The sequence below is a fragment of the Harpia harpyja genome, chromosome 1 (assembly GCF_026419915.1).
Source record: "Harpia harpyja isolate bHarHar1 chromosome 1, bHarHar1 primary haplotype, whole genome shotgun sequence".
Taxonomy (NCBI): domain Eukaryota; kingdom Metazoa; phylum Chordata; class Aves; order Accipitriformes; family Accipitridae; genus Harpia; species Harpia harpyja.
This window is the reverse complement of record NC_068940.1, coordinates 87,394,970-87,410,773: the sequence shown is the minus strand read 5'-3', so window position 1 is coordinate 87,410,773 and position 15,804 is coordinate 87,394,970. Positions and strand designations below refer to the sequence as shown.

Sequence of the window (15,804 nt, the reverse complement as noted above, 5' to 3'; positions counted from 1 at the left end):
AAAAATCTGCAGATTGAATCTAAAAGATGGCTTGAAGTGAAGCAGAAGCCCATAAATCAGAACAGTTTGAACATGAGAAATGGAGTGCACAAATTCTGGATAGCTGAGGTAAGTCAGAAGGGAATATCTCTAAGGAGACCAAAGGAATCCTGGGTAGACAGTGAACTAAAAGCATATGATGATGTTATAACTCAGGCTGAAGAAGGAGAGATCTTCGCTGCCTGCACTGGAATACGTGTTCCTTTCACATTCTCCACCACACTCCAAGTTGTTGCCCAAAGCATATAGTGGAAGGCAGAGCTGCAGTGCAGTGATAAATCCTCTTTGTACAACTTGCCGGAGCTGCCAGGCTGTGCTCAGTAAATGTGACAGCTGGAAAACGCTTCCCTCAAATCCTACTCAAAGCCTGACCAAGCAGCTCTCATTTACAGTCAGAGCCCTGACTCTGAGACCAGAGGGCAGGACACTCTCCAGGACAGATCTAACCTAGGTGAGAGAAGGCAGTGGACATGAGGGCCCAGAACTTGAGAAACGCTGATTCCACAGCTGGAAATATAAACCAAAGTACTATTAGAAACCCCTTCTCTGGCAAATAAAGGCATGAAAAAAGACATGGCTTAAGCAGTAAAACTACAAAATAGTCACTGAGTGATTGTATTACATGTCCACAGAACCTCAGATATCTCTTCCAGGAATTGGCATTTTCTTTGACAAGTTAGACACTATGAGGTGGTCCAGGCATGGCTTTAAATTGGCATAAGGCTGTTCACTATTCAAAGGGGAAGATAACAAATTATGTATATCTATTATCAGTTGGGAATCTCTACTATTTATGAATGTCAATCTATTCCCTTAAATCAGTATTAATATTCAACAACTCAAATGTAAATTACAAAGGAAACTGCTCTGGAATATTCTCAGTTATGTACAGATGGGATGAAAGCAAAAAAGAGCTGCAAGAAACATTTGCACAGAATTTCTATCAACAATTGGAGCATTTAAACACAGCTATGTTTAAACTCTTTAGCAATACCTTGAGTAAGAGTCAGGTGCAGAAGAAACTAAAAAAGTTCAAAACTGATTAAATTGAATCTCATAACTCCTATGAATCCTTCATCTCTCATTGCTCAGAAGGAATAAGTTTCAGGATTACTGTATTTACCATATGGTATTACAAAACTTTCTATCTATATTAGACAGAATGCTATAGTGAGCTGAAGAGAACACGATGATTAAAAGATTTTATTGATGTCTTGAAAAACCTTCCACACACCTTTAAGCCTCCGCTGGAGAGGTCAATAGAAAAATGAAAAATGGATTATGCTTGATGGAAGGGAAAGATACCAACAAACTCCTTAATCACTCAGTATCTCATGGAAACATAGCTTCTAATATGGTCAGCTTTTCCCTTTCCTCTGTATTACAGTCATGTTTGTTCTCAGACAACGAAAGAAAAAGATAAGAAATATACCTATAAAGTCAGCATAGGTGGTTTGAGGTGAGATTCTGCAAGTAACAACAATTGCGTTTGGAACCTGTACGCTCTAATGTCACTTATACTGTTAATGTCTCCTAACATGACTAAGTAGTCCTGTTCCTTATTTTTTTCCAGTCAGCATGAACGATTAAGACAAAATCACTTTTTATTGATTATCCTCATTTAACATTAGTCCAATACAGCACAACCATTTATTCCCCAAAGCAATAATAGCTTTATTAACTTTACCTTGATTCAGTATGTTCACATTTAGTAGCACTCTTGAGGTAAGCAAATAGCAGCACATAAGCTTAGCAACTGACTGAACAAGGAAACAGCAGAAAAGTTTATGGTCGGAAAGAGAGCCCTGATGAAACTGTTTTATCCCACTGCATAGGAACCTGGGTTTTAAAGGAAATTGCTCAAATCACTAGGTCTAGTTCAGTTTTATGAAAGGCAACAATCTCAAGCAATTCCTCTGCCTTCAATATAATCAGTAACTTTCTCCATTGCTGCTACCAAAAGGCTATTTTTCGGTTTTCAGATAAGGGACCCTGTTAGTACCTAGCCTAAATTTATTCATGACCAGTTCAGATACACTGAGTTGTATGCAAGCTCTGCCATTCAGCTTTCCTCCACTTGGAAAGGAAGCTAAGGGAAACAGAAGAAAGTACAAACAGATCTGAAACCCAAACCCCAGTACTACTCAAACCCGTCATATTTAACTGGCCTAAACCTTCACCTGAAAGTCCAACAGAAGCTGAATACTTTCTTATGCCAACCTTCTTTTGAAGCCTAGCCACACAACACTAGACAAATTCCAAACACAGAAGAATAATTTTCTATCCATGGCTGTGACAAAACCATGAGAAAGACTTCTCCCGTGGCATTTCTGTTTTGTGACAAACTAGGTCTCACTAATTTGAAGCTGAGCACCCAAATTCAAGATTTTTTAAAAATCTAAAATACATCTCCAAGTCTTTCAAAGTTCATAAATGAGTAGATCATGTTTTGTATGCACTAGAATACTGAATACTGGCCTGGCTAACCAGGCTCTCAAATTAGCAATTTCAGCTCTTAGAACTCTTTATCTCCACTAAGAGGCAAACCTTCTCTCAAAACTCGGAGTCTCAATCCCAGGTCCTTCAGGGACAGAAGGAAAGAATTGTAGTAAGGCTGGGTTATAGCAGCCTTACTACTTTAGCTTCATGACTGGAATAGCTTTTAGACCAATGTATAGCATCTACTTGGAAGTCATCCTCTTGGGCGTTTACATTTGGATGCATCTGTACATCTTGTAAAAGTCAGTATACAGAATCACATAAGCATCCTTCACAGAAATTTATTCTGAAGGGAGTAAGCTGTAGGATATGTATGAATCCATCACTGTCCCTGCCTGGCACAACAGAACAGCAATAGCTCTGCTAAAGAAAGGATCTTTTCCTCTTTGTGTGAAGAGAGAGGCAAGATTTTCACTTAAGATAGTATTTATTGAGGATTTGTTATCCTACTGCAAAAAAGTTAAGAATAACAATAAAGTTTCTCTCTTGAATAGTGAGTCTTTATTTGCTGTGTCAGCTACTGTTTATTCCTGATCACTAGACAAAGTAACTTGTTATCTATCATCCTAATTAGGTTTTATATATACCACTAAAACATTTGTGTTAAGAATTGTGAATAAATGATAAGTAGGCTTAAAAGCTTATGACCAAAATCATGCCTAAGTTTATCATCATAGAATAATTATAACTTGCTATTGATATTGTCACTTGAAAGGGGACCAGTGTAGCTGTTAAGCTTTTTCTCAGTAGGGAGATACTTTCTTTAGAACAGATGTTCCGCTTGCACAGAGCCTTTAGGTGTGTGCTGGTTTTCTTGCAGAAACATGAAAAATGTCAAAATATCATAAGGAGAGATATTTCAGCCATGTTTCCCAAGTTTACAGCCTCAAACAGTTTGACAATTAGAAGTCAGTGTTTGCTCTAGGACTGTGCAAGTGGTTGTGTATATAGATATGCAGGGGAGAAACGCAAGTATGTGTTCTCTTGGGAGGGACAAAGTAGATATAACTCCTGGTCTGGTGGACAGGCTGTTAATTTTTATTCATAATTGGCTATTAAATGGCCACAGTTAATTCCTGTTGATGAATGTCACATTTCTGTTTTTAAAAAGTTCAATTAGAAATTTGCTAAATGAGAAATTATTAAGTCAAATTTAGACACAAAGAGTTTTTCTAGATAAACATTTGCTTTGCAAGACCTTCCTTCATCTAAAATAGAAGAATATAACATTTTAAAGATTTTTTTTTCCCAACCCTTTCTCTCCGCTGTCCTTCCCTCTAGGATAACATATCTTGTTATGTCCATTGTGATCTTCAGTACATATGAAAAGAAGAACAACTAATGCTTGCAATTAAACTGTTTTAATTAACTAGTTAATTATATGAAGTATGCATACTAATGATGATTGTGAGTCTCAAAATATTTTAGCTGAACAACCTGGATTAATTAATACTGAGATTCAGAAACTAATCTTTCATTCATTTTTGTTGGTCCTTATTCTATGATCATTTATCATAGTATAAAACTTGTGTTTCGGCTTCCAGTTTCACTCAGTTCTCTATCTGGTTAGCTATTACATATTTAGAATAAAAGTATGTTACTATAATTCTTCAGAAAACTAGGATTACTCTTACCAAAAAAAAATTACATTGACATTCTGGGTCTCATTCACTGAAATTGGTATCAATTTTCTTCTGATGTAACACTTTGTCTTACCACATCATCCCCAAATTCATCGCATACAATAGGTTGATTTTTGTAGAAAATAATTTCTCAAGTCAGTTTTCATCATGTTAATAAAAGAATTTTTGATATCACATCTTAAAATGCTTGTGCATTCTCTATCTAGTTACACAAAGTGCTCCAGATAATGTTCAACAAAATATGTGCTCATAAAATATATTGTTCTACAAATTTAAGAATACATTCAACTAGTGAAAAGATCTGGAATCAAAAAAACAGTAGAATTTGAGCAGCAGAATTATGGAAAATGCTTCATGTGTTTGGAAAAGTTTTTCTTACAACTCTATATAATTGCAAATAGCTCCATAAAACATAGACGATAAACAGAAAACTGGAAAATATCATAACCTACATAAATGCAAAGGCATCTGTTAGAAGACCAACCTTTGGCTATTGTTGTGCTAGTAGCAGACCTTGTAACTTAATTCAGCCTTATGGAATGACATTTAATACAAATATTAGTTCAGAAACCTTTCTGTCAAACAAGGTACACTCTAGTCTTTGACAAAATATGTAAATGATGTTTACATATCCTCAAGCTGAGCTGTAATAGCATCAAAGTAAAGATGTCATATATAAAGCTTTATATAGTCAATTCATAAAGACTTTTATCAAGATAAAAATCTTGTACTAGGTGTCTGTAAAAAATGGCAGTGCTGGATAAAACACACAGAATATTAAACTCTGTCATTAGTTCAATTACACTAAAGTCCTTAAAAAAATAAAAGATCTTCAGAGTAAACATAGACTAAACAAGAAAGCATATCTGAAGGCCTTCTCCCATAACAGCTATGAATTATTTCTAATCTCTTAATTTCTAGTATTTCAAAGGCAGTATTCTGACCTTTTAAATTTTCCTCTGAAGCTGACCTGGTATAAGCCATCATCTTCAACCTCTGCTGTGACACCTTTGCACAGTGATACTGGAGGCATTAGTTTCCATAGTATTACCTGTCAGAGACCATTCAGCGTAAGTCTAATGTCTTGAATCTAAATTAGTGTCTCCTTAATGCCTCAGTCTCAAATACCTGCAGTATCCGGGTGTGCAATAGTTTTACTGTAGTTTCACATGCAAAATGGCGATGACTGGTCTGAGTAGAGACAACAAAAGGAGAGGCTGAAGGCCTGAGGTGACACCTTGTGAAAGCAGATGAAAGAAGCAAGAGGACTTCAAAGGGAGAAGATTTAGAATAGAACAGAAGAATCTAATGAAGACAAAATCTCATCTCTGTGAGGCGCATGTGAAAGGGAAATGCTAATAGAGCCACCCAGAGTGGCAGGCTGCAGCCACTGAACATGACCAGGAGCAGATGGCATAGGGAGAAGACATAATGCACCGCCATCCCACAACAACTGCTTAGTCTACAGTTAAACAAGTGCGTGTCACATCCCATAGATGAGATACTGCACCAGCATTATGGGAAACACTCCATATCTTCCAGCACCGTCACTCCGTCAACCTAACGGCTCATCACTTGGCAGTCATTTCTCCTTAACCTAGCGGCAAGGCAACTCAGAAAACATTTCTGACAAAGCAAATCTAAACCAGCCTAGGAAAAGAGAGAGACCTGTATGAGACGATGAGAATAAAACTATGTCAAAAAGAGTTCTAAAATAAAAACTTAGATGGCAATCAGCTCACAAAGAGACATACACCTTTATGTTTACACGTAGGCAAGCTAAATGTCTAAGTTGCCTTTAAAACTGATGGGGATCTGGTTGGTAACAATCGTTGGACTTCAAAGAGTGATCATGTCATGCTAAAATGGAAACCTGGAGTTTTATTTGGTTGCCCACACATAGCATTTCAAAATGTGTAAGACATCATTCCTTGTCACCAGCTACAATCCCTGAAGGGCATGTACTTTCCATACATCCTCTTATACACCTGTCAGCACTGTGGGGATTTCCTAGACACCCTGCTCCATCACAAACAACGATAGATGCCTTTATGTGTGCAATTCAGTTGTGTCAAGTGGCTGGGCAGCAAAAAAGCAATATAGTACATCTACTGTAATTGGAGTTTAGATGCCTGACACATCTTGAGTACACCTAGATGTACATGACATCTGATTTGAGTCTTAACTTGAAGCTGAATCCCACTCTAAATATTTCAAGTCTTGGATAAATCTGATAAAATTTGTATTTACTTTACCTAAAGATTCATTATGCACATTAAGATGGTTTTATTTATCTCTCCCCTTCCCCCCAACTTTATTTTTCACTCACATACCTAAAAATACAGCAGAGAAATATTAAGGGCTTTCCTCAAACAAAGAAGAGTTTACTAAAATAGAAAGGTGGAGAAAAGAATCTTTGCTCTGTCCAGTTTACTGACATATTCCCTCTCCAGTCTAGCTGAAGAGCAAAATCTGCTAGTCTTTTTCACCTATGCTCGGTGAAGACCATGCAGCCTCAGTCAATAAATTCCCATCATTTTTTCTTGAGGACAGCTTCTGTGATTACTGGTGACACAACCTTTGCTGGTATTCTGGATCATTGGAAGTTTCCAGAGATCAAAACCACACTTTTTAAAATTTCCATTTCTTCAATCACTTCTCATGTAAGGCACAGGAGATGATCTGACTTTTGAGCATAAACCAAGTGTGGTCCTTCCACACTCAGGAATGCTTTATACATTTTGACAGTTAACGGTCTTTTTTACCACTTATTTATCATCTTTGTTTATCCTACCACTAAACAGCAATGCAGGCACATCTTATGATAGTTAGGTATCTTGTGAAATCTACAATAACATTCTACTTGGGAAGTATATTCTGTTGAAAATTTGAGAACAAAATAAATCACAGAATGAAAATGAAGTTGTGCAGTGAATTGCCTCAAATCTTCCTTGATATAAAACACAAAATATAAACTGAGCTTTCAAATAAAATTTACAACTATTTTATGCAAAATAATGTATAATGTATACCATATTGAAAATGTAAACACTGTAACTAGGAAAGTAAAATACAGTCCAAAGTGACTATTGATAAGTATGTGCTGGAAAACCATTTCTAGTTCAGCTTGATTCCTACAGTTAGAGAGGGAGAGGAAAGAAGCACACATATGCCTGCAGTCTTAACCACACATGGAAATTTTGTTCCAGAATGTCTAGACAACTCAAATGCCCAGCAAAGGTGTACTGCACTAAAGGTAAAATAGGTATAGATACTGTGAAATACAGTGTTTTTTCAGATCACTTTTACGGTTGCAAGACTTAACTTAATAGTAAAAACACTCAATATTTCTAAAAATGCCCTGTACTGCAACATTATTTCTCTACTTTTAAATGTGTGAGAAAAAAGTAATAATTACACTCAAGTAAGAGTAATTTGTTAGCTAGTTCTTGGAATGCAAAGCAGGGTTAGAGCTTTCATGTTCTCAGTTCAGCCAGGCAGAGGTGGGCACTGCATATGGATTATGTAACACATAGGAAAAGGTCTGAGCTGATAATGGCAGTATCACTGATGGTCATGGGAAAGCTTAGATTTGGTAAAAGTCTTCTTACTTAGCTCTCCCAGCAGGGAGAAAATAAATGAGCTGGGCTCTTTAACAGGGTTCTCCTTTATAAATATAGTATCAGGAAATCCTTTTGCACTTTTAAGAACAATTTGCCTTTGGTTACAAAAGCTATTCCCACATCCCAGTTAGTCATTGCCAAAAGGAATCACCAGTTCATACTATGAATGTAGATATAAATGCCTGCCCTCACCTGCTGCTCAGAGACTCACTTCAAACTGCCAGCACTGGAAATTCATTTCTCCTGACTTGATACTTATTTGGATGTCTGCTCTGGGACACGTTTCTCAGAAAGCAGTCTGTGGACACCCAAGAGATAAAGAAAGTTTGGGAGATGTTAAACTGTTTTGCAAAACAGGAAAACTGCTGACAGTGCCCTACCTCCTAGGACCTTAGATGACATTAATCACGTTCCGTTGTCCAGTTTCTAGAGTTGTAACAACTTACGGACCCAATCCAAGCTCTGCTCTGACTGCTGATCCAAACAGTCCTTGAGCTTTTTTTCACACTCAAGGTATTAGGTCTGGGAATACCTAGGGGAAACATTTTGTTTCTTTGAGATAAAGTTATAATAAAGTACGAGAAACTTCTGCAAATTTTCTGTATTTTATCACATGTACAAATATTGCAATTGGTTATGGACAGAAATGTATCCTAAATCCCCACAGAATGTTGGAAAACCATTAGTTTTAACTCCAATATATCTTTAAAATTAAAACTCATTCTAGATTTTTGTAATTATTTTGTAAATTAGGCTAGAATAAATAAATGGGTATTCTTTTTTAGTTTAGCAAATGGACACATTGTTTTCAAACCGTCATACAATCTGGTAAGGCTAGAGCTCAAAAACAAAGGAGATAAATCAGAGTCCTAGCTACCAACAAACAAAAAGAAGAAACTGTGGAATGAAATAGGTGGACCAAGGGCAGATATTTCCAATTAAATTTATAAAGTACAGTGATTATAATTACACTGACTTGGAATTTAGCTGGAGAAAGCTTCATAGAATCAGAAAGTACAATGTGAAAATCCAGGCTATATATTTTGTCTCCTTCACTGTCAATAAAAGGATAATTTTCTTCACAAGAGCTAGACAATATATGTAGAAGTTGAATTCAAGTCACCCATATGCATGACTACTATTAGCTTTATGTCCAACTACTAAACCAATCTACTGATTTTACAATATTTCCACCATTTTTCTGAAAAGTATGGAATAATTGTATCTTGTGCCAGGAAGGAGAGAGAAAAAATTAAACATGTCAATTTATTATTTTTAAAAGTCTAGACTATAAAGATGAACTTTTCTTTTCATAGTGTTATATAGGTGAAAATGAAAAATACCACTTGCATGGAATTTCATTCCAGATACATCTGAGAGTCTGCTTCTGTTCAGGTACTGATTAAGAAAAAAAGTTTCAAAACCTGCTGTATGCAATTAAGGCAACTATATAGGTATATTCTATCTTCCAAAAGTTCAGGGGCATATCAGAAATTATGAGTACTCTTTATAGGCTTGGTTTTTGGGGGGTTGTGGGGTTTCGTTTGTTTTTCCCAGAACTGGTTTTAAAGTGCTTTAGACAGTCTACTTTATTTGTTTTACACCCTGTTCTCTCAGACAATGGTCAATGCTGGTTGCTTCAAAGGAAGATGTAAATGCTTTGTTATTCGATTAGTTGTGCATAAGGAGACATTTTTTCCTCTTTTCAGTAGGAGATCACATTATGCACTGAAGCATAAAATGTGATTATTCTTGTAATTATATATTAGTTAGAATAACTGCCAAGGCTATTTCTATTTATGTGTCCGTAAATTTTTATAAATCTAATTATATCTGCAAAAGAGTGATATAAGCAATATCCTTTTGTCTTTAAAGTACACTCTAAAGTTTTAGGTAATATTTCAAATGAAAACATTTTGGCAAATCTGATTTCCTGACCATTCTCTTCCTTTACCTTTATTTATTTTAATTTTAGCTATGTTGCTGAATTCTACAATTTTTTTTTTTTTGTGAATTAGATATTTGTGCTAAAATGATTCAAAAACAGAGGAAAAAAAACCAACAACAAAACAAAAAACAAAACAACCAATGAACCAAAAAAACATAGCAAGGCTCTATTCTTTAATGCTTACTCATAAAAGACCAGGGAAGAGCATGAGTAATGAGTTAAGAAACTCTGCTGGTGATATGAGATAGGAATAACTATGAATAATAAGAAAAATATTTTGTAAAAATGAAGTTACTTAAAGTGACAGTACCCAGCACTTTTTACGCACTGGGCAGCCTTCCTGACATCAGCCACCTTTACAGGGCATTGGACTGTCCTATAATCCCTATAACACAGCTGCCAGCCCCAAACAGGTGTGTCAGGTATCTTATACAACTACAATGGAGCTAAACAGACACAGCTGAGCAAACGAATTGCGTCCTGATTGACTGGCAATGAAATGCAATGTTAATTGAGTTACACAGAACACCGCAATCCTCTTCACAAATGGATGATGAGCTCCAGTCACTGCCATTACTAAAAAGTGACACAGCAGAGTACTGAAGATAGCTCCAGGAACACATCATCCCAATGTTCAAAAAGGGCAAAGCAAATAAGGCTTTCGGATTTATCGGGGAAGACAGCAAAGAGAAAAATAAACATTTTGCTACAGTATCATTCCACTGTTCACTTATTTCCTAAACACTCTACATAGACCTGATTTTGTAATCTCAAAAGATTATGGTAGATTTTTTAGAAAGTCAGAAAGGAAAACATATGGAATAGTTTCCATGTAAGAAATAGGTTGGAACTCCTTCGGTGTGTAATGTTGCTTGAGGACAATTGCATAGAGACCAATATGGAGTAGGTGGGTTTGTCTGTTGTTCACCACCATTTTCAGTAAAAGATATTATCAAATAGGAGACAGGGTGGAAACAGAGTCACTTTCTCAGTAAGTAGCAGACCTGCACAACGTGCTGCCAAAAAAGAGGAGGCGGCTAAACTTTTGAATGTGTTCCCAGGGAAACTGGACTCCATACAGAAGGCAAATACGTTAAGGTTTACTACATATGAAAAACCACATTTGGTTCATAAGGTCTCCTAAAAAGGAAATATTAGGAATATTAGAAGGAAGCAACATATATGCCTGTCCTTTTTTGGTTCTTGCTCAGCATCTCATTGACAGCATTGGAGACAGGATATCAAATGAAATGGACCTTGATGTGATCTCCTGTGAATATTCCTATATTCTTAAAGAAACGTGAAACACTTCAGTGAATCTCTTTTAATTTGTTGGAAATAACAACTGCCTTCTCTGCAAAACTGAAGTCAACAGCCACCAGTTCTCTTGTCTTTGGGAATCACTTTTCTCCATTGTAGCCTGCTAATCTGATGAGGCAGCCCTTGGCAGCTGTTGTATTCCCAGATAAGTAGTACAGATACTCTGATGGAGGGATCTGCCATTTTTATAGCCAGTAACAACACTTCAGAAGGGAAGGAAAGGAAAGGAGAGAGACCACAAGCAAATTTGATCATGGGAGTTGTTATCAAATCCATGATGTCTCTTTTGTAAAAAAATATAAGTATAAAATATGACTCATGCCAATGGTCTCACATTTGTGGGCATAGTCAGTATCTTAATCTATGAACATTCTTGTGGGGATTGTATAACTTCCTTTGAAATTATGGTTGCTGCATGAAGAAGAGGAGCATGTGAATGCCTCCTGGAAAGGCCATGACTTTGAAAACTATAAACTCCTTTCTATTGGGAAAAGCACATAGAAAATAGCTGTCCTGCATTTTTGAAATGTAATGGAGAGATAGGGTTGTTAAGTATGGGGAAAATATGCCACCTGACCTACGCAATTGTGCCAGCTTGCCAAGTCCATAGGAAGGTCTAAGATATTTCAGAGGAAACTGTGGTGGGTTGACCCTGGCTGGATGCCAGGTGCCCACCAAAGCTGCTCTATCACTCCCCCTCCTCAGCTGGACAAGGGAGAGAAAATATAATGAAAGGCTTGTGGGTCGAGATAAGGACAGGGAGAGAACACTCACCAGTTACTCTCAGGGGCAAAACAGACTTGACTTGGGGAAATTAGTTTTATTTACTACCAATCAAACCAGAGCAGGGTAATAAGAAATAAAATCAAATCTTAAAACACCTTCCTTCCCCCCACCCCTCACTTCTTCCTGGGCACAACTTCACTCTCGATTTCTCTACCTCCTCCCCTCAAGCAGCACAAGTGGATGGGGAATGGGGTTTACGGTCAGTTCATCACGCGTTATTTCTGCTGCTCCTTCCTCCTCAGGGGGAGGACTCATCACACTCTTCCCCTGCTCCAGCGTGGGGTCCCTCCCACAGGAGACAGTCCTCCACAAACTTCTCCAACGTGAATCCTTCCCATGGGCTGCAGTTCTCCATGAACTGCTCCAGCATGGGTCCCTTCCACAGGGTGCAGTCCTTCAGGAACAGGCTGCTCCAGCGTGGGTCCCCCATGGGGTCACAAGTCCTGCCAGAAAACCTGCTCCAGCATGGGCTCCTCTCTCCATGGGGCTACAGGTCCTGCCAGGATCCTGCTCCAGCACAGGCTTCCCACAGGGTCACAGCCTCCTTCGGGCATCCACCTGCTCTGGCACGGGGCCCTCCACGGGCTGCAGGTGGATATCTGCTCCACCGTGGACCTCCATGGGCTGCAGGGGGACAGCCTGCCTCAATATGGTCTTCCCCACCATGGGCTGCAGGGGAATCTCTGCTCCGGCGCCTGGAGCACCTCCTCCCCCTCCTTCTTCACTGACCTTGAGGTCTGCAGGGTTGGTTCTCTTACATGTTCTCACTCCTCTCTCTGGCTGCAGTCTCTATTGTGCAGGGTTTTTTTCCCCTTCTTAAATACGTTATCCCAGAGGAGGCACTACCACCATCTCTGATGGGCTCGGCCTTGGCCAGCGATGGGTCTGTCTTGGAGCCGGCTGACACTGTCTCTGTCGGACACAGGGAATCTCTTCTTGCAGCTTCTTACAGAAGCCACCCCTATAGCACCACCACCCCCCCCCCAAAAAAAAAAACCTTGCCACGCAAACCCAATACAGAAACAAGGCTTGAATTACAACTTTTCAAGGTTCAGTGTGTCTAAGGGCTGCTCCTGGGCTGATGTGGATACAGGCAGCCCCTTACACGGGGCAGAGTCTAACTTGAGAATCTGGCCACACTGCAAAGACACAGCAAGAGGCAGAAATAACACTGTTAGAACAAAACTGTCTTTGTATGTTCCTACACACAGTGCTGTTGTAGGACATGAGCAAAACCTGATATTCCCCCTTATATCACTATTCATACAGTGACGAGTTGATAAGCACCAGCCTAAAATAACGTTTATGGTTTCTCAGGCATAGCATTTTAAGTGGCTTTCAGTGGCTTTCCACTTCAGCATCATTGTTGCTAAGCAGCATCATGGGAACAGCGTACAGCATGCTGTCGGTCTACAGAAAATGACAATGCTAACTTTCAAAATGATTTTTTTCTAGTTGTCCAGTGCTTGCTTTCAGCCTTTAAGTATTAGTGCGAGTTTGTCCGGAAGAAAAACACCCCCCCTGGAATGTATGGTTTTTTAATGTTTAGAACTTCAGAGAGTTTTCATAGAGTCAGGGAACAATTCTTCTGAACAGTGAGAGTCTCTGTCACAGATAGGAACATTTAATAACTCTATTCTATTTAGTCCTTACACTATATCCATTGCCATAACACTCTATGTGCAGAAATAACAAGCACAGACCACCTTAGCATACTTGTGTTGCACAGTGATATTGTTCATAAGACTCAGAAGAATCTCCCTTGCTGTATGCATTACAATGAATTCTGATTTAAAAAAAAAAAGATATTAAAAAGGAATTGTATCAGATTTTTTTTTGTTGCGGTTTGTTCAGTTTGCAGAATACCAGTTGCAGATTGGTGTGTCACAATATCTACAAAGTAAGCTGTTCAAACTGTGAGAAAAAACACTGAATAATCAAACTTCATTTCTGAGAAGAGAAGGGGAGGAAAACATGACAGTTACTATTCACTGTGCTATTTTGAGTACCTAAAATGAAGGAAACATTCCCTGAAAGTCCTGAGAAAAGGAAACAAATGTCCAAATATAGTAGAGGAAGCATATTAACCTGATAGAAAAATATGCATCGGTATGAATTCTGCATTGTCATGTTATGAGGATAGACCTCAAAAGCTACAAATCTCTCTCAGAGAGAAAACATTTCAACTTTCTTAGCAAATGTTCTTTCTAGCTGGAGACAAGAAAGGAACAAATCTCTGCTGCATGATGTTCTTCATCCTCAGAAACTTTAAAAAATTTGAGCAATGGATACAAGTGTTTCAGTTTTGGTTAAACTCTCCTTTGCCTCTGCATATAAGCAGAGAAGTCTAGGAGTCCAGATATCTGCAGCTGATCATCACAGTCTTTCTAGCTGGCTCTAGTTTATAAAGTTACCTCACAGAGAACTTTCCACAGCCTCCAGCATGCATTTTGCCACTGTTCAGAACATTTCTGTAGGCAGGAGTAGATTTCATACTCAGGTTTCTAAGCCCACATTTCAAGCAATGATCCAAACAGTTATCACTGCTAAATAGTAGCTGTAAGTTGGAACCCTCAGTGGCTAATGTAAAGTCTTATCCAGGACAAGTGAAAACTGTTGATATAGAAAAGATGGTTCACTATAAAGATGAATTTAGACCATTATCTCAAAGTGTTGTGAATCTACAAAGTTCGCAAAGTACATCTTAGATGAGCTACACCAAGAAATCAGTCTCTGGTGGCTTTTTCCTGAGATTATAGTAGCTTTTTTATTATATACATCATAAAAGTGTTTTGGGACATCCTTTACTATCAAAACCAAAGCTTTTAAAGTTTCTAACATTGCCACAGGGACTTGCATCTACCATTAAGAGGATAGAGTCTGAAAACATAAAAAATAAAGAATCAGAAATCTCACCTAGTGTTCCTCTTGGGGTAACATTCATATAAAGCTGAACTTTAAAATACCAATCTCATTTGCAATAAATTTCCCTGACTGTTTTGACAGAAGTAGGAAGCCAATGCTACCTACTGTAACTGGCAACTTATCAGAGATATATCTGGAAAATATTGCCAATGCCTTTCCTGCTTATCTTGTGCACAAAATACAGTGTAATTTCTTGGGTTTGATGTAGTCACATCAGTGTTATTTCCCAGTGCCTGAGCAGTGCTTAATGATATCCTAAAGGGGAGGGCTACTCATTAGCAGCAGTAACAAAGCAGAGCAGCCTCTGTAAATTAATGATCTATTCTCCCCGTAGTCCTTGACATTGGGAAATATTAACTTTGTTTTATTGAAATGACTTGCTGCAGCCATGCAGGAAATTTGTAGTAGGCCCAGGAAAAAAATGCATCTCCTAAATTCCACTTTGGGGGTTAACATTTCAGTAGCTCCAGTGATAAATGTGGAAGGAGGAAAGAGATTTGTCCTGTGCTGTCAGAAAGAGTTTCTCCTTCATCATTTGTGTCCAAGCAACGAACAACATCAGTGCTTTCAGGAGCAGCTCTTACCTTGGGGTTATTTGGATCCATCCCCATCAGAACTTTATTATTTTTGGTAATTTTTTTCTAAGTCTTATTTCCCTTGTGCAGTAAGTGAGGATGGTGCAAATAATTGCACCAATGCTGGCACAACACCACGCGGGAAGAAGATGGATATGGAGCCTGAACAGTATCAGTAGGAATTCCCACTAACCAAAAAGCATTAAAGCTTGCTGGCCTTATTGCAATATATCCATATTGGTCCTGTCCCACCCTTAGCTCTTTATTTTACAATAACTAAATTTTACAATTATTGATAAATAAATCCCACTGAATTAAGCAGAATATTGTCTAAGTATACATGGCTGGACAATAAGTCTTGCAGATTTACAAGTGTTGACTCAGTACCCAAACAATTAGTTCATAAAATAACTGTATTACAATTTCAAATAGCTACTTAAAAGCGT

The 15,804-nt window shown here is 38.1% G+C and overlaps 1 protein-coding gene across 1 annotated transcript in view; it reads right to left on the bottom strand.

Moving 5' to 3' along the window:
- The window catches only part of MALRD1 (MAM and LDL receptor class A domain containing 1), a 296,040-nt gene that overhangs the window by 155,529 nt on the left and 124,707 nt on the right, over positions 1 to 15,804 (bottom strand). The gene's annotated exons all lie outside the window — the stretch shown is intronic.